General features: G+C 40.3%; 1 protein-coding gene across 1 annotated transcript in view; it reads right to left on the bottom strand.

Annotated features, from left to right (window-relative positions):
• The window catches only part of Gprk1 (G protein-coupled receptor kinase 1), a 1,192,964-nt gene that overhangs the window by 742,832 nt on the left and 431,212 nt on the right, over positions 1-18,920 (bottom strand). The gene's annotated exons all lie outside the window — the stretch shown is intronic.

Below are 18,920 nucleotides of genomic sequence, written 5' to 3'. Positions count from 1 at the left end.
AGAGGGGTCGAATTAGTTAGCGTGACTGGGCTCAGGAGTATCCTTGAAGTAAACGACGACGCCGTCGCCATGCCGGAGGGTCGTGGTTTCACGGGAGGGGAGGGGCGTAGTGTTCTGAAACACCAGCGGGAACGAGGACACGCGTGCCTAGACCTGCTCGTTTCGTCGCCCGTGAAGATTCGATCCTCCTCCCCCATGCATTAAGCCCCACCCCCTACCCCTTCTTTTGCACCTCACGACTACTTCCTACTGTCCCCTTCGCCAACCTCCCCTCCACCTCCCTTCCCGCCCAAGCCGACCGGCTCTCATGCATTATTTAACGCAATTCATGCATTTTGATAACTTCAATCTTGAGTGCAAAAGGGATTTTAGAAGTGTTTTCTGGTCGTCATTTTTCTCCCATCTCTTTCTCCCATCTACCTCTCCTCATTTTTTTCTCGCGGTCTCCTCCTTTTTAGCGTTTTTTAACTCCAAAATGCGCATGCATTATACAACGAGCGGTGGCGCACGAGCGCCAACCGTTGTCGGGTTTTTTTTCTCCCTTCCCCACCGACCTTCGTCGTTTTACGAAAATGCTTACCGCTTTGTGAAAACGTCGCCATTTCCCTAGACTTTTTTAGTAGGTAGTTTTTAGTTAGCATTTAGTAGTCTTGTGTTTTACTTTTCGTCCGAGCTAAAAAGTTCTTCTCCTCACTTGCAATTCAAAGGTTTTCAAATTAAATATCCTAATTTTGTGATTGATCGAATTTCCAAGTTCAGAAAGGGATGAGATTTGACGTCGACTCATAAGGTTCCATGCATGAGATAAGTTTTAGAGGAGGAGCAAAATTTTTATCCACTCCGAAATGCCTCTAAAACATTGTATCTATCCGTTTGATTTTATGACTAGCGCACTTCGACTACATTATTTTTTTCCAAGACCGATTGTTAAGGGTGCACGAAGGAAAAAAAGGCGAAGGTCCCTGGATCAAACCGTGAGAGAAAGCGAACGAGCGAAAAAGAGACAAAAATGACCAGATTCTAACACTTTTGTTTGCCCTAAGAGGTCATGGAATTTTGAACAAATTTAAATGACACCAACGTGTTCCGGCTTCAAACGATCATAAGTAGAACTCGCAGAATAAACTTCCTTTTCGAAAATACTTTCCAGTTTTTTTAGAAAAATAGAGCCATCAATGCTTCAGGAATTTATAGGAATCCGAATAAACTTTGAAGGGCATAAGTCATTTTTGAATTGGCTAATTTACGTTTCGTAGAGCATAAAAAGGTTCCCAACAGATGGATTACCTCTAAAGAAAAAACGAACGTATATTTGTTCCAATTAAGGGAGTCGCAACATAATTCATTGCCGAATGCCGCAAATCAAGACTGGCTGCTACAATGTTTGGCCAGCTATCATGCTTCGTTATCTACATGACATCAAAATCAGCCGTTTGTGAGTTTATTTTCAGTTCCCCAAATCAAATAAATTGATACGCATCAGATATTTCTACTCGCGCATGGCTCTGGAAACAGAATAATGCTTTAAATTGCCACCCCGAAGAAGAAGGGAGGGATAAACGGAGGGAATTTTAAAATAAAGCGCACTCATTCTTTGTCCGAACAAAATACAATTAAATAACAGGAACTTAAATCATATCATTGCGAGCATTATATTCAAGAAATTCCAATAAAAACTGAATTTGATGATATCCTTAAAAGCACAAACTCGTCAAGGAACTGATCAAAAAAAAAGATCCAATAACGATTGAACTGGACGAAAACATTGTTCCGTTGCTTTTTACGAAATATCATTCCGCACAGGCAATAAATCGTTTCAATGTCGTATTGGCCTTACTTTTCAAAATTCGAATGTTGAAAATTTCATTATTTCAATAAAGCGTGCAATGTTTATAGATAATGATCACAATATTGGTGCTTAAACGTTTATAGGGTCGATTATACTGGCTGACCATTACAGGCAGAACCTGAATACTAGTATAAATAAACATTTTAGAATATTTAAAGAAAACCCTCTTAGTTGATAGGTAGGACTCCTGCACACAATGAAGAAAGGATAACAAGGGGTGAAGAACAACCTGTAATACTAATTAATATGCAACATTCAAGAATACACCAGTTATATTAGTCTCGTGAAAACCTATGCATAAGAATAACTCAAAATATACGACAACATCGGGGGATCGAGATGGTGCGGGGGCTATCGTACTGGCTTCCCACCCAAAGATTTCGGGTTAAAATCCCGGCGGTGTTGAATATTTTTCAGTGGTATCTCGATCCCTTCTTCAGGTGCTTTGTGGAGGGCACTTTGAGTGAGTACGCCGTCCGTCGGATGGGACGTTAAGCTGCGGACCCCTTGGCGCATTTCGTTCAGAGTAGGCTAATGCCGACGCCGGGTTTCTCCGCCCTTCATCCTTTGCTGTCCATCTCCTATGGCGCAAATGACTTAGCTGTCGGTCGCCTCCCCTCAATACTACTACAACTACTACTACGAAAACATCTGAAAATTTGAGGCGTGCTTCATGGTATTAATGAAATTCTTTCATCTGATAAAGTTCATGCCCACCGAAAAATAAGTCAAGCAGGCACATTCCCGTCTAAATTAAACACATAGATCTTCCAGGAAAAGAAATTAATATATCTCCATCCATAAAATAAAGGAGGATAAGAATTAACTAGAGAACCAATTAATGATTCAAATTTATAACAAATCCTTTTTTTAGAATAGGCACATAACAACCTACGCAAAAGAATATTCTAGGATGCACGGAAAAACCCGCGAAATCTTACCCCCAAGAAATCAATAAATTAAATAACTTTTTAAGAGGTAACTTAGCGTCGAACGCAAATTTAGCAGAGAATAATTTCGTCAAATATCACCAAAATGATCTCCAATATAAAGTGTGCATACATACGTCACCATTAATCAAGCTCTAGCCATGAGATAATGATGAATTCATCCTATAATCGAACCCTGGCAAAAAAAGCAATTCTACGCTGCATTACCATTGATATCGTAGCATTTCGAATCAACAAAGGAAATTCCATTCGCAAAATATTCCATCCGTCAGGTTCCCGAGACATGGTCCGCAAACTATGAGCAGGACGACGATCGGAATAAAAAAAACATAAAAAAGCAAGCAGCTAAGCTGAGCGGAGAAAAGAATAAAATGCCCCCAAAACGAGCGGAGAAAAAAATACGAATCCCTATAACTCGTCTTGACCAGACGGCGTAGTTTATGTGCGTGGAACAACACAAGAGATAGAGACAAAGACTGGGTTCTTTTGGAAGTCGATCGTCCCCAGCGGCCCTGGCACGCCCACATACGGAGTCGGGGAAATGGATTCTTAAAGAGAGGACGGGCCTTACTGGCATGGTGAACCGGAGCCGCCGCCGAAGTAATTTCCTCTCACGTCAGGGAAACACCTTGGCGCGTCACCTTGTCGTCACAGAGGCCCCTTGCGGACCAAGTGAGACCTCGAGGGAGGAAGAAAACAGGGGGGAATGCGCGTGTGGGTAGGGAGAGGCAGCTAGGGAGACATTCATGCGACTGACAGGTAACAGGTCATATCGGGCTTGAGGATGCGAGCGCGGCCATGTAATGAGGATAACCTCGACGCACAGATGAACGGTTTCGATAGACGAAGCAGGGTAGGTAAAAGAAACAAAAATAAACTACAGCGGGCATTAAATGACGGAGTATTCATATATTCTTGAAGAACTAATAAATGTTTGAAGGGTTATGGTAGTATTTACGCTCTTGAGCTAAAATATATGCATGCCTACATGCCATTCCAAGTTACCCAGAGGGATGTAAGTGTTAAAGTCCAAAATTTGTCAACTTTATCGCCTACTGCGCCCTGATTCGAACATGTTTGGCAATTGTTATTTCGTCTCTCAGTTTAAAATTTAAACGAGAGCTCACCTAATGATAACCCTAATCGAGTGTGAAATTCCCATATTCAGTCTTATGGAAATATTTTTCTTTCCCTATGGCACCGGTGGTTTCCAAGAGAACACTGGTACCCGAAAAAATTACGGAGCAAGGGTGAGCCTGGCGCCCAGAAGCCTCGCCCAGAATCGAATCCAGGGTCTCGTTTGAGTACCCCAGCGATGTACCCACTGACACTCACCAAAAAGGGAAGGGCATCAAAATTGTTCAAGTTGCGAGAGCGGTTGGCAGGTATTAAGTAAGTAAACCGTTCAGTATTGGAGATATCAAACGCGTCGTACCGGAACGATGATCAGTTCAATAAATGGGCGATCGAGACCTACATTTTAAACTCTTGGGAAGCCTTAGGAGATCGCGTGAGGTTTCGATGATACGGTGCCCTTGTACTTACTGTGTATATTCTAACAATATTTTCCTGCAATACTGCCACTCATAAGAATCAATATATAGCACGTAGGATCCACGCCTCAAGTCTGTACGTAATGTTTTCTTCCTCGGACATATTCATTAGCTTCGAGATAAACCACTTGCTCTCTTCACCCTCCTCCCTCGACTACCTTTTCCTTCCTCCTGAGTCCACTGTGCTTCTCACAAACATCTACTCTCCCTCACGGCGCAAATACACGCGACAACAATTTATTTGGTTCCGTTGTATTTTTCGACGGATTACGTCACCGCCTCCCAAAATGGCGCTCGGCAAATATGCATTGCCGCGTGGCGGGCTGGATCCCAATTTGGGAATGGAGGGATATTGGGGGGGGGGGGGTTGGTGTTGGAAAGCGAAGGGGCGCATTGAATAAGGGTAGGATGGGGGAAGCAAGAGAAGGAGAAGGGTTTAGAAGGAGTGATAGTGTGGGCGGAACATTGGGGTCGGCGCGGGAGGGGGGAGAGAGAGAGAGGTCAGCGGAGAGCACGAGGGGAGGGGGAATATTTGGGAATTGAAAAGGAGAGACAAAGAGATGAAGAGGGAGCCGGCAACAACCTCCACCTCTTCCACACTTAACAATCGAGCGCCCAACAGCGCCGTCGAGCGGTCAGAATTGCAAAGTACGCCTGGAGCAAGTGACATCGTATTAGCGGAACTTTTTCATCTCCCACAAACCCAGTTCATTTTACGTATCCGAACTCATTCCAGCTAAATTTATACGAAATATTAAGATATGTAGTATCTATTGTCATTACTTAGATTGTTTCAAAACACTGATAATAATTTTTTACATGCTACAATATTGATATAAATATGTTCCGAACTCCTCGTAAATCTTGAGAAGGCAAGGGACAGGTAAAATCATTTTCAAAACGGCAATCAAACGTAAGTTTACCAGTGATCCTAATCTTTCAGTGATTGTACGATGCCGCAGAAAATAGGTACTTAGAAAATAGGTATAGATAGAGCAAAGAGGAATTCATTCTCACTTGATCTATGAATATGTGAATAATAACAAGCGTGCCACGAATGGTGGCCCTAAACTTCCAAGACCTAATAACTTGAACTAACTGATCTTAGCACTTTTCCACATGATATCAAGTGGAAATGTGCTACGATCAGTTATTCATTAAGTTCTACTTCCACCATATCATGGCTGAAGCTACTCAATGTGTACCCCATAACTTTGCCAAAACTACATGGCCTCTACACGTCATTCCATACTTCTGCAATAACGCAGATAACGAGTGATAAATTAGAAAGAAAAAATCTAGAAATTATTAATTTGAATGTTAAACCAATCATGCATGGGGTTACAATACTTACTCAGCGCATTATAAAATCAATGTGGTAGGTATAGGATGAATATCAAGCTACACAAAACAGAGGTTATGAGGTTTTCGATAGGGAGTAGGGCTACGCTAAACGTTAAAATAGGATGGCAAAATTAAGAGCAGGTGAATCACTTCACCTATCTTTGTGAAAGTGCTTTGGACAAAGATGGTCGAAGTAGTAGATTAGAGGAAGCTTTCATAAGGAGAATTGATGTGATGGCAGGGACGTTGAGTACGGGAGCTATGAAAAGATAGTAAAAATTTCATATTGGACGTGGTTGTGTGCGGCGCGGAAACTTGGTCATTTAAGCAAGATGAAAGGCATATTGCATGGCAAGGCATGTTGGACTCTTTTGCGGTGTGCGTGTGAAGAAGAATGGAATAAGTTAAAATAGAAGGTACTATGTGTGGTAGGGCACGAGAAAGAGTCGATGGGGGATCGATATGGTGCGGCGGTTCAAATCCCGGCGGTGTTGAATATTTTTCAGTGGTATCTTGATCCCTACTTGAAGTGCTTTGTGGAGGGCACTTTGAGTGAGTACGCTGTCGGTCATATGGGACGTTAAGCTGCGGACCCCTTGGCGCCTTTCGTAAAGAGTAGGCTAATGCCGACGCCGGGTTTCTCTCCACCCTTCATCCTTTCCTGTCCATCCCTAATGGCGCAAATGACCTCAGCTGTCGGTCGTCTTCCTACTACTACAACAATACTACTACTACAAGAGTCGTTGGGAGAGGGCTAAAGAAGGCAGGAAAGATGAATTCAGAGTACATATTTAGATTGGTGATAATATGCTGTGGACTATTACAGACGAAAGAACACGATGCAGGCTAGGGGTAGGAAGAGGTCAGGCATGTAGGAAGGAATAAATGGAAATAGAAAATACTCAGAATTGAAGTAAATACGTTTTAAGACATACAAAATATATATTTTTATGATCAGAGAAAAGTCAATTTGATTTATTTTTTATATTTATATACTGTGCAAGTCACCGCTAGGATGTGTGGCAGGGGGTGAATACACACCACAATAATTGTACCCGAGCATGGCCCTACCGCGGTTGAACAATGTTATTATCATCCCCTATCGTTTGTAGAAAAAATGACATCTGTTCCAGACTTAATCTCTCCAATTTTACTAACATGATCTCTCCTATCGTAGAACGAAAGGGTAATAATACATTTTCAGCATCACTGCTAAAGAGACTATCTTTAGCAGTGATGAAGAGTATTATTTTGGATACGCTACTAAGTTTATCATAACAATATTTTACAAATCTAGCTCATTTATGCTGCACGCGATCCAATTTAGCAATTAATCCAACTTCGTGAGGATCCCGTATACCTTGTTGAACATGTACCTGCTAAGATTGGAGGTCTATGAAATGTGGGTGGATTTTAACAAGTTTTTCAATAGCCAAACAACGATAATTTTTAAATTTTATGAAAAAATAAATCAAGAGGACTTCAGGTCTCAAATACACATAATTAATATTTGAAAGCCGAGTGCATTCATATATCTCCCGGATCTCTTCAAGTCGATGGCAGTTACCCGATCACGGTACGGGATAACAGAGGAAATACAGAAGTCAAACGAAGAGCGAAGAGCCCTCGGCCACCGCAGGCGGAGGAACGAGAAGGAGCAAGTCCCTACCACCCTGATAAGGGAATTCTATCCCTCACAGGGCTTCGCAATAGGCAAGATGTAACGTGGCCTGTCAAACTAGCCTTCGAATTAATGACTGGGGAAATGTTTGTAAAATACCCATAATCGTTCTTTAGAATACAAATCAGCCACTATTTCATTAGTATTTTCATTTTCACCATAGTGAAATGAATGAAAGAATGACTGCGTAGGCAGAAACTAAATTTACTCAATTAGCGAAATTCTATATTCAAAAGAACCTTGAAATGTCTATTTCCCACGTCCAAAAAAACTTATATAAGACGAAAAATATTACATCTTCACGGTTTTTATACGTTTACTTTGAACATAAAAGTACAAATGTTAACATTTCTTTCTAAGCATGCTCAAAATTAGAGCTCCACCTATTATAGCTATCTTAATAAGCAATGGTCCGCCTCGTTCAGTATAAGGATCGCATGAACGTTTCGATGCTCCACCATCAATAAACTCGGAAACTAGGCCAGATATGAAGAACGTTTATAATCTCTCTCCAAAAATGGCAGTAGGGAAAAAATGTAGATAAGAAGAGCGCATAGCAGTAGTGAGGTCACCATTTTTTTCTCGATTATCCATCCCAACGTCCACTTTGAAAAATAAAATATGAGAGCTCTCGCGGCGCTCAAAGTAGGAACTCTCACCGCCATGCAAATTGAGTGAGCACTCCGAGTAGTGCCGATGAGTTGACGTCGCGGTGTAAAATGGAAGGCATCACATTCACCACGCATTAGCATCGCCCGGCCCGAAACTTGAAAACTGCCGAGGGAAGAAACCCTGCTTCTCAATTTCCCATTCTATTGCGGGAAAAACTCTTCATCCCCACACCTTTTTTCCCCATCTCCGCGGCCGCGCCACCGGATTTATGAATACTAACTCTCAATTATCATTCGTAGAAACCGTGTGTCCGGTCACCCAGAGTTTCGGAAAAAGTTTCGAACCTTTTCCCTCTGTCCACCCCTCCTGAGAACTTTCTCGCCTCCCCACGACGGTGGTTTTTCCGGGAGCTTTCTCAACACCAAAATGCCCTTTGGCCTCTCGCCCTTCCATGTTCAGCACACTTTGACTTATGATCTCTCTAAACCTGAGATTTTTCGGAACGTAAACTTCCTTATTGAGAGGAAAAAATAAGAAAATATCAGAAAATCCATAATATTTAATAAACTCCAGTTTAAAAATTTGCTCACGTTTCTTGCAGTACGCCGAAAAAATGGTTACAAGATTCCAAAATCGATTATCTAATCATTCTTAAAGAAACGACAAAGTGTTATTCTCCTCGGAGTAAACTGTTTTTTAGAACCCATTACATCACGTTCATTGTATGTTTAGATTTTCGCAAGCAATTATTTCACCTTTACGTCATTTTAAGTCATAAATTGCAAAATGTGTAATGAGCATTTAAGTAGTATGCTCGTAAATGAATAACTTTTAGCCACTGAATAAAGCCAACGCTATTCCGGTCAGTTTAGAAAAAATATATTTCGTCACCTTAGATCTTTAACGGGTGAGACATTTCATTTGCTGAAATCATAGAATTAAAAGTTATTAAGTGGAGAAGTAATATTTAATAAGTTCCCTTACGGTCAAAGCAAATTATTTTCGCACGGCGAAATGAATGCACTAAAAGATTCAAATGAAATGCTATGAATTTACCATACAAGATTATTTCTTCAATAAACCTGTGAAAGAAATGCAACGTTCTGTGTTGAACAGAAATGAAATTCCCTTGCAAAATCATTTTAGGGAGGGCTGACTGAATGGAAAAAGTAATGAAAGACATATTTGACCCGATAACTAGAGAGGAAGGCAATGAAACGAGAGCATTCAATATATGTGAGGATTATTGTTGAGGAATGAAGGACGGTCTACAACAAAATCGAAGAGACTAGCTACGGAAAGAGGGCTAATAAAAATCAATCTAATCATATCACAATGAGGGATGGGCTACCATATCGCAACTATCGATACGGCTACATACCATTATAAAAAAGGCTGCCATTATCTGATACACTCATTCAATACTGTTAATACAGGACGTTATCGAATAAAATATTACAGCGAATTCAGTAATGCGAAATAGACAGCAATAATGAGTTTAATAAATATAAAAGTAAGATTAACTGAGGTTGTTAAAATATACATCATAAACACATAATATGGCAAGGCACACACGTTTTTATTATTAATGAATGACATTATGACACAGTGCGGCAAAACGAGTTACGTCAGCCCCAAAATGATAATTACCGCCGCCGACAAAACCAATGCGTTACTAATCTAATGTAACAAAACTAATGTTAATTAAGCACGTATTAGTTGAATATGCTGTCTGATTCGGGAATACATTTCCCACACACATTCGTGTCAGGAGATTACGTAAAGTTGAACGGGAATAAGCAACATCAGTACTCATATCAAAAAGAAATTGTTTAATCGTCACGCACCGAGCACTGCTGTCAATTGAAACAGAGACACCCTATTGGCGGGTCGGGCCTGCAGAGAGGACGGAAGTGGAAGGAGAGAACTGATAGGTTTAGGGGACCGAGGAAAATGTGTGAAGGACAACTGAAACAGTCGGAGATGGATTAGAAAAGGGCAAATGACATTGCCCGAGACAGGGGGTTAGGGCGGAGGACGGGTGTGGGATGACTTGAACATAGAACAAAGATGGGAGTGGACGACTTTGTCTGATGTGATACACCTTATCTGGACGTGGGAGTGGAGCCAGAGAGACGTGATGAGGACGAAGAGGAACGAGAAAAGGTAAAAAAAAAATGGTTCGAGAGAGAGATACACGAAACGAGACGTGGGAAGTTACATGCATGCCAAATCAAAATCGATGCATCGGAAAACTCGATATTATTAACCGATACATTGAGAGCATCGAATATTATGGAAATGAGTGGGAGTTTGGGAGAAAAATCGGCACGATGTTGTTGACGCTTTTAATATCCAGCCGACGCCTTTTGAACACTAAAGGAAGGAAAACAGAGTCACGTAATTTTGTTTACCGACAAATGCTCTGCCCTACGTGTTGAAAAAGGTTAATAACAATACACAAACTGCATCCACATCGTCCATACAACTGGTTTATTAAAACAAAAGACTGCAAAAAGACGTCATCTTTTTATCACTGAGCATTTAGATGATGGTAAAGTTAACTGAATTTTTCATGATGACCGACTACTGAATTCGAATGAACACACTCACCCATATGGTAATCTGTGGCTGTCTCTAGGCGCTAGTACGTGGACGAGGAGTATTGTAAATGATCAATTAGAAAGCAAGTTTGGAAGCACAGGGCAAGAGCTTTGGAGAACATTTTTCACGTAAAACCTCTGGTCACTGAAAGCCTCTGGTGATACCGGCTTACATTTTAAGACTATGAAAATATTAAAACACTCATTACATGCACTGAGAAAGTATACATTACAGATACTTATAAATAGCACATAGATAATACAAAAGCTTTACGTTTTATGTACTTATGATACGCCAAGTAATATTTATCCAATATTTGAACATTGAAATATTTGAAATTATATGGATTTCGAAGTGGAGAGAAAAGAACTAAAAAGGATTTGTTGTAAACGTACGCTGTAGTTAACATCAGTGTAGACGTTTACTTCATGAATAAAATTAATGTTCTACTACCTAATGTCAAATTAAGACCATAAAGTGTATTTCAAATAAGTAATGTATAAACTTACCATTGTGTAAACTTACCACCACATACATTGTGCCAAACATACTCTGTAATCTCATTTATTTTACACAAAGTCTAAGAAATATTCTTTACCAGTTAGACAAACTTATTTTATAACTGGCAGCTCTTTTTGTCTGTACAATTGGAATGCGTATGATAGCTAATTGTGGCATCCTATGATATCATCTTCCCAGTAATTTGTTTGTTGGGGAAAACCTGAAACAAAATAAATGGACCACTAGGAAGTATCGATACCTTTTATCCGATGAATGTCGAGTGAGTGGTGAATTTTTTTTCAAATTGGCAAGAAATCGACCATTCGATTGGACGATGGGGCATCCCTAAAAAGCCAGAAAACTCTGACGTGTGGCAGGGCCAAGCTAAGGTTTTTTGCCCGAAAGGGAGGAGGGAAACCCCCGGGGTGTAGCACTCAATGCATATGGTGATCAAAAAATCTGTACCATACATTTCAGCAGACGATTTTCATTAAAATTCGTCATTAATCTTCATCAAATACTCCTTAATAAAGAATGAAGCTCATGCTAGATCATGGGACTAATAGTAATAATTCTGGCCAAGAAGCCATTATAGCCCTACAGGATATACTAAATTTCTTATTTGTTTACGGTTTGGGAAACGCGTATGAAAGGGCACCTCTTGATGATAGTAACAAAGCTATTTACACACTTCCAAAAATATTCTAATTGTTATAAACATATTTGTAAAATGTTATATATTTTAGGCTATTAATAAATAGCGTTTATTTAGTTTTATAGTACTCGAATATTTTATTGTGTTGCACATTTATTATTTGTTATTTTTATTCAAATAATTTACATGAATAGAAATTTGCTCGGGGAAATCCACAAAAAACTTTTTAACCATCCTTTCCTCAGGGGCCACTCACCCTCTCAGTCTCCCAGCAGTATTTCCACCCCTCCAGCATGGGATGGCGTAAGAGAAAGGGTATGCATCCAAGGGAGAGCTATGGCTGCATGACAGTCAATCCCGGCATTGGAGAGCTCAAAAGAAAAATCTGCGAGCGAGCCTCTGCATATGACTCGATATAACTTTATTTTAGGCTGAACGGATTTGATTACGAGCAGGGCAAACAAATAAAAATTTGAACTTCGAAAAATTTATGAACCATGTAGGTAAATGAGAGAAGCGTCGGTCGGTAGGAAAGGAAAATAACGTTTTTATAAAAGGGCAGGAGGCCCGTCGACCTCAATCAAAAGCCCGGGTGGTTGAGAGCTCAATCCCACAACGTTCAGCGGACATTTCAAAGTATATATTCACTTGCCGGACTCTTTCCCCTCCCCTCTCCGCAGATAAAATTGCTCAAGCCTAATGAACATTACGCGCCGGTCAAAACAAGACCATTACGATTTTTTTTTCAAAGCCAAGAAAATCACCCTAATGAGAATAGCCGAATATTTCATTTTGATATTGGTTTTAATTTTGATATGCGTAGCGTATGTTATATTTTAGACTGTCTGTTAGGATCGGCTTTTACTGATGCGCCGCCATACAATTGGTTACGCACGAAATCCAGACAGATAAGGCGAACTGACCGTGACGTGACGACGAGATTTATTTATTTATATTCTTCGCGATCTTCAAAAGAAAAACTTTAGACCGTGGTAAGAATGTACATTTATATTATCCTCATTTATTATAGAGGAACGTTCTCTTTTGTACAATAATTATTTAAATAAATTTAACACGTGAATTTACAGCTATCCAGAACAAGTTTCATGGCTTGCAAAAATACAGAAAATATAACGCGTCGGAATAAAATGCTGCGCCACATATTTTAATAACTTATTAATAAGATTTACGAAATCTGAAATGCACAAAAGCAAATTTGCAATGGCCGTCTGCCATTATTCCAAAGTCCGCACTCGGGTTCCAAGTATGATCGCTTCCACTTTTATGGATTCGGAAATATCGTTAATTATTCGCTATCGAATTTAAAAAAAAAATTAATACACGACGCTTTTGGCAATATTTTTAATGTTTGAGAAGTCCATTAAATAACCTAATAATTACTTTTAACGCAAAATTACGATGTCTTTTTTTCCTCTTCTCTCACCAATCACAACTTTGATTGGTAGAAGTTCGTGAGATCGGAAAACAAACTCAATTAACACCCTCTCAATTTCCCTTCTCGATCTCTCACATTCTCCAAGTTCCGCGGTCTCGTTTGACCAAAAGCGTCTTCCGGGAACGGACTTATCCGTTGGAGCGGATGGTGCAGAAATGGTAATGAATCCCATTTCAAACGATATCGGACGGCATTACACAATAAATACAGTCCCATGTACTACTAAAGAGTCTAAGAAATCTTAAGATCAGAAAATATGGGTACATATAAAAGGTTTGTATAAAAAGTAACAGTAACAATTTTTCCCTGACGTATCCGTGAAGCGCTGAATTCAGACCGGTGGTTAAGTGTGCGCATGATACTAGATCGCTTTGAAATTGATAAGATGGCAATTATCACGGAAAATTTGGTAATACGAAAGATCTGCGCTAAACTCGTCCCGAAGGTCTTGACGAATGACCAAAAGCAGGGTCGAGTGTCTGCTTGCGAAGACCTTCTGCAACGACATTGCGATGATTCCCCAACCCCCTTACAGCCCCTACTTGACACCAGCAGACTATTTCCTATTCCCAAAAGCGAAATTTTCCCTCAAATTACACCACCATGGGGCCCTAAGTGGCGCAAAATTAGCTTGCACGCGTACCCTAAAGAACCTTACTGAATCCGTCTACCAAGGAGCCTTCGAGTCGTGGAAAAGCCGCTGGCAAATTTGTGTCGACGCACAAGTGATATATCTTGAACAATTTTGAGGCATTGCAACGATATCTCAAATAAATCTATTTTTCCAAAAATGTGGTCAACACTTTTGATACAAACCATGTATACGTATAACGCATCTTTAAGTCAATAAGCTAAAAGGAGTATTTTTTTAGAAGAATTTAATCTCAGGTCCTCACACCTACTGGTTCCTGAGAATTGTTTCAAAGAGATTTTTTTGCGATGAGAACAATATCAATGGAAAAACTTGTTGAAGGAAAACCAACATTCCCTAAGAAGATTAAATATGCTTGAGGCCATTTGGTACTACAACGTACGCCACAAACTCTGTCATTATATAATGGATAGGAAGAAATCGCCTAGCGGTGACAGCAATGATATAAACTGTACTTGGGTGTAAATAAACCATGAGCGTACATGGGAAAAAGGAAGTGGTGCTCTTCTGTTAGTGGGAGAAGACGGTCTACGTCAGTATTTCACAAGCAACGACGCGAATCCACTTCATAAACGCCTAACTCCAGAACAAAATCGTGGGACAATCCATTCTTATTCCTCCGTTTGAGTGCACTCGTATCATCAGTCATCACTCCGAAGATTGATTACCACTCCATAACGTTTACTTCTCAGACGATTCCCTATGGTTTCCTTTGCGCTCTACATTATCTTGCCCCATTACCTGCTTCATGCATCCTATTCGGTGCCTTCCTCTCTATTCCTTGACATCCATTATTCCTTACATCATTGTCTTCCAGAGACTGTTAAGCTCGGATAATGTGCAATTAGTTTGCCTATTCTTTACCTTAATGTTTCCGATAAGTCTTATTTTTTCGCTACTTTTCATAGGCTTTTCTCACAAATAATTCGTCCCGTCCGCTTAATCTTCCTCTTTCTTCTTTTGTAAAGTCGCATTTCTGTTTCTTAAACCCTTCACGTTATTTCTCAAGCTTTATTACATATGGTAGTTTTTGTTGTACACCATGAATGAAGAAATGTATAGAGAACATGAAAAGATCTAGCCTCGTATATTCCACTCGTTTGTTAGGGGAAAGATCTTGATAACGTGTGCTGGAATATAACGCTATTTACTCTAAAAGAGATGGGATTGGAACACAAAGACAGGAGACTGATTTATTTAGGAATAGAATAGAGAATGGTGTCTAAGCTGTATAGAGAGAGCAGATGACAGCAATGGACGTAGTGAACGCATAGAAGAAGCGAAAATAAAGAAGAAAAGAGTGATTAAGGGCAAGCTATCGCCCGAGATTTTCAACGAGTGCCCTGATAAGGCAATTCCGGACACCAAGGAAAAAATGAACAGCGGCGAACGATTATAAGAAGGAAGTAACTATAAATATATTGCCCTTGGACACAGCTATACTTGCAGAGGAGAGAGGAGAACCAGTAAGATATTAGTCAGTAAAAAATGTAAGACGAAAAATTGACGAACTACAAGATAAGCAAGATCTAAGACTAAGGTGTATTGGTCTGCCGTCTTAGTAAGGGAGACCTCCAAGTATGACTACTTTAATAACCTTTTTACATAATATAAATATCCGTTCCACAATATTTATATGAATATTCGAAGACAAAGCTTTAAGAGGAAATTTTGAGAAACATATTATTAACTAACACTTTTTATTGGGGCAGAGGAAAAGACAGTTGCCCTTCTCAAATAAATAAAACTGATATAAATAAAACCGAGAGAAGAGAAACTTGCATACACATGCTGAGAGGGAAAGAAATTTTTTATTCTGCATGATAATCAATACACTTATGCATGAACTCAAACCAATTTTCGTAATACTTTTTTCACTCCAATTGAAGTACCTCCAAAAGATGGTTTTTAAATGCATCAATAGCTTCTTCAGGCGCCGAAAAACGTTGGCCAAGTTTTTTTTTTGATAAACGGAAGAAAAAGAGGTCATTTGGTGCTAAATCAGTGCGATTTGGTGGGCATCTACGAAGGATGACCCACCAATTCGACGTTTTGGCCAGTCAAATAGGGAGTTGTTACAGCTGATCTGTGAGAGCTTGCATTGTCATGATAAAGAATGATACTTCGTCGTCACTTCCTTTTCCGTATTTCACCAAGCACTCGTGGCAAACATATACTCGTGCGCCATACAGAATCCACGATTCTACGTTGCTCTAACAGTACGGGTGCCACATATCCAGTTATTCCGAAGAAACAGGCGATCATTTGCATCGATGTGCTTCGTGCACGAATCACTTTAGTCGGATTAGGCTGGTCTTCGAAGACCCATACAGTGGATTGCTGTTTTGTTTCGGGCTCACTCGCATAGATCTACGAGGGTCATCCGGAAAGTAGTACCCGTTCGTGAAATAAAGACACAAAAGTAAATATTAACAAACATAAAAAATTTTATTTGAAAGAGGATACTTTAAACTACTTCTCAACATAATCTCCAAGCAAATTAAGGCATTTGTCATAACGTGTGACAAGTTTCTGTATTCCTGCTGCATAGTCCTTCGCCGCCAGCTCATTGAGATACGCGAGGGACCCATCTTGCACAAATTTTTGCATAATGCAGATGGTGTTTAACAATTTCATGAACAATTGTTCGAGAAACATTGGGAAAATGCTCACAGATGTCATCAATTGTGACGCGCCGATCGTTCCTCACGAATTCGTCAACTGAGCTCACCAGTTGGTCTGTAATGACAGACGGTCTCTCCGAACGCTCATCGTCGTGTGTGTTCCCCCTCCCCATGTTGAAGTTGCGACACCACCGCCGAACAGACGACTCGTCCATTACATTGTCTCCATACACCTCCTTTAATTGGCGATGAATATCACATGGGCGAACGTTTCTTGCATTGAGGAATTTAATCACTGCCCTCACTTCACAACTGGCGGCGTTCTCAATTTTTTTAAACATTGTAAACAATCACAGAAACAACACAGGCAATGCTAGCGTCACGCAACTTGGCTCAGAGAAGGCAGACAAGCCACTGAAGCTATCTGACCTCGTCCAGCGGCTACTCGCGTCGTCAGCACTTCATGCGGCACGAACGGGTACTACTTTCCGGATGACCCTCGTAAGATTCGTCACCTATGTACGCACACGGGTTTTGATGCACCACGATTGTATTTGTTGAGCATTTCTTTGTACCAATTGACATGAGCATTCTGTTGAGCTTTTGTCAAATTATGCGGGATCCAACGCGAACAACTTTTTTCACATCTAAATTTTCGTGCAATATTTTACTGATGCTCGTCATGCTAATCCCCAAGGACGCCTTAATGTTACGACAAGTCACATGACGATCTTCCTTCACTAGTTCTTGCACATCGCCAATGTTTTCTGGCACAAAAACTGATTTTGGACGACCTTCACGACTTTCGTCGCTGAGCGAACGGCGGCCATGATGGAATTGGTTATACCAGCATTTCACAGTGGCAAAGTATGGTGCTTCATCGCCAAAAGTGGAAATAAGTAGATAGATACACTATTGCCTTGATAATCCACGTCGGAAATCGTAAAGAATCATCGCACGAAAGTGTTCATGAGTTAACTCCATTTTTTCGCTGAGACAAATTTTCGCATCACTGTAAACAACACAAGTTATGATCAAACGACAAAATATTCTGAAAAATGTTTGCGTTAAAAGGGTCAAACTTTCAGATGGAAACGTCAGATGGCGCCAAAAGCACTTAGTGTTGTCAAGGCTCAAAATATAAATAGAACCCCAAGCAGTTAAGGTAGGAGTGGGGGGAAAGAGAGGGAGAATATGAACAGCAGGCATAAACGGAGAGGTTGGAGGTGGGTGAGGGGGGAGGAGGATTAAAGGACCCCGATAGGATTGGCTGAAACAACCCAGGGTCAATTAGACTATAGACCAGGGAGGTCTTGCCCCAGTCAGTGTCATGACGTTCATACTCGGACACCTGCACGGACGTTGAACGGGGAGATAGGGGACGCGGACACGTGGGTGTCCGGGGTGGTGAAAATTTCTTAGGGATAAGTGTACGATATTTACGGACTAGCAAGGGAGAAGCTATTGAAAAACAATCATTACATAGGTTTACATTTAGATCCCTAGCGTACTTCATACTGGTAATTCTCGCAGTACCGGGTATCCTGAGATGAGCTGAGATGCCAACGTTAAAGGAAGAAACTATCTTTCCTATAGAAAATTTATTTTTCACAACACGGACTTCGTCCCGTTGAGATATCATTGGACATCGTTGAATACTCTGACAGTTCTTTCACAGTAAGGGAAGATTGGGGGGAGTTGTGGAGCGGAGATACAGGAAATTCATCATGTATATAAGAATTGAAACAAAATAAATGTGCGTTGAAAACAAAGATTCGTCCTTAAATATGAAAGAACATTGACCAGAAAGTGACCCCCGCTACCGCTGATATCACTTACAAGGTTTCCATAATTTATTACCAAACTATATTCACGCACCAGGAATATCCGCGGTGCTTTGTGGTACTTTTTTATTTTCTTACAACATTCAATCTCCCTACATCGCAACTAGTTGACGCTGCTGTGTGACTATTGAGTACAAACGTATAACATTCGTTCTTTCACGTTTTTCACTCTCGATCTTGAAGTCACCGAAGTCAAAAATAGGCTACCAAATGTACGGATAAATCGTACAAATTCAATTCTATAGGTCATTAATCTTCGCCATCATGATTCAGCGGAAAACGTGAAAGAGAATAATGAAATTAAGGACCACTCCGCATCGAACGATATATTTCGCAACATAATTGAGTACAGAAAAACAGATAGATAAACGTCTTTATTCGGGCGGAATTGAAAACAAAATATCCCTTCGTCAAGCACATCATAACAATCATAATAATAATAAGAAATATAAAGCGATATAGAGAAGGAAAAAAATGGTTGAGTCATGCATATAATAAAAGAAATAAGCACAAGATATAATTTTGTGGGAAAAACCAAGGGAGTTCAGACATGAAATCCCTAGTAAAAACCCACGCAGGAAAACACCCACAAAGA

Source organism: Hetaerina americana, unplaced genomic scaffold, assembly GCF_022747635.1.
Source record: "Hetaerina americana unplaced genomic scaffold, ioHetAmer1.1.p SCAF_4, whole genome shotgun sequence".
In the NCBI taxonomy this organism is placed as follows: Eukaryota; Metazoa; Arthropoda; class Insecta; order Odonata; family Calopterygidae; genus Hetaerina; species Hetaerina americana.
This window is presented reverse-complemented; position numbering and strand designations above follow the sequence as displayed.